This window comes from Orycteropus afer, unplaced genomic scaffold (assembly GCF_000298275.1).
Source record: "Orycteropus afer afer isolate SDZICR_OR568_19922 unplaced genomic scaffold, OryAfe1.0 scaffold00072, whole genome shotgun sequence".
NCBI lineage: Eukaryota > Metazoa > Chordata > Mammalia > Tubulidentata > Orycteropodidae > Orycteropus > Orycteropus afer.
In genome coordinates, this window is record NW_006921659.1 from 4,232,365 (window position 1) to 4,234,156 (window position 1,792).

A 1,792-nucleotide genomic window follows, 5' to 3' on the forward strand; every position below is an offset into this window, starting at 1 on the left:
AATTAAAAAAAAAAAAAAAAAAAAGCCCTCTGCTCAATCTCTGGGAAAACAGAGGAATAACTCTGTTCACTCTCAGGCAAGGACGTTCCCTCTAATGCCAAGCATTTATAATACCCAGCACTGTGCTAGGTACTCTCAAAAACATGGTATCAATTAATACCTACAACAATATTGTTAAATAGATAGAGTCTTAAACAACAGCAAAAAAAAGTTATGACATATATCCAGACATGGTGGGGATGGGGCACTGGGAAGCCTTGGAGCTGCAGCGATTCACCCACTAATAGACGGGCATGACAAAATGTTCACAACTGAAATAGCCTTTTTGTTGTGTACCAGCAGAGCATCAACTCTGCTTATACCCAAATGCCTTTATACAAGGTAGAAACTGGAGGCAATAAAAAAAAAAGAGAGAGAGATAAAGTGAGGAAGAGATTTCTAATTGGGAGGGGGCATCAGGTAGCCTTCCTGGAGGAGGTGGTCTTTGAGCTAAGTTCTGAAAATCTGGGGCTGGAGTAGAGAAGGAAGTTCCAACAAAGTCAATGTGTGAGCCAAGGCAGAGCATCAGGAATGTACGGGTGTGTGCTGGACAAGAGAGAACTCTGGAGATGCAGAATGGAAGAGACCAGAGAAAGAACTGAATGGTAAGTCAAGCAATTAAATAAAAGCAGATGGGTAAATGAAATAAAAGATTTTGAAGCATGACTTGATCTGGTAGGGACGGGCAGGATGGATTTTGGGGGTTGGCAAGAAGCGGCAAAATCAGGTAGTTCTTATACAATGGCCCACCTAACTCATAAAAGTCATTTCCCAAGGAAGTTTTCCTGGACCTACCTCCTTGACTCCCAGCCTGTGGTAGGTGCCCCTTCCTCTCAGGGATCCAAAAGGTCCCAGCTGGTCTCTGTCACTACACTTCTCCTACTATTTTAGAACTACCTGGAACAACTGGTATAACCCTACCAGACTCTGAGGTCAGACCCCACATGAGGCACTGCTGGCAGTCAATACTTGTATCATTACTGGGCTTCATTTTCAGATATAGACCTGAGTCAAGAAATTTCTAGATAAAGGCTGCATGGTTTCTTTGAGATATTTGTTATAGTGGATTACAACGTGGAAAGTATGTTGCAGTTCATTTCAATTGGCATCTGACTCTTGATGCCATGTGATAGCATGCATTCAAATTTAACCTCCTGCCATTTCTTGCCTTTATGTCAAATTGCCTGGCACAAAGAAAACCCAACAAAACAACACAACGCACTGCCGCTGAGTTGGATCAGACTCATAGCAACCCCTTCTTGGGTTTCCAAGGCAGGATCACTATTGAAATAGATTGCCCAATCTTCCTTTCCAGAAGTGGCTGGTGATTCCGCCAGCCTTCTGGTTAGCAGTCAAGTGCCTTAGACACTATGCCACCAGAGCTCCTGACACAGAGAAGGGCTCAATAAATGGTGTGATAGTGAATGAGATATCAAAAGCCTGAGACACAGGAGTGAGGGTGAAATAGAGGTAAGAAGAGAGATGAGAGCAAGCCAGCTACACCAAGAACAGAAATACCAACGGACCTGGCACCTGAGGAGACAAGAAGGGGCCCTAGGCAACACTGGGTATGCAAATCTAGGGGAATGGGAGGGTAAGGGGATCTTTTCAAAGAATGAGGGAAACAGGAGGAGAAACAGACTTAGAAGGGAAAGAAGAAAGAAGATGACTTCTGACTCGTATCACATGTCACCCATTTGGACACAGGACCTCTAGAGGATGAAGTCCACCAGCAGTAGGAAAGCTAAAACTA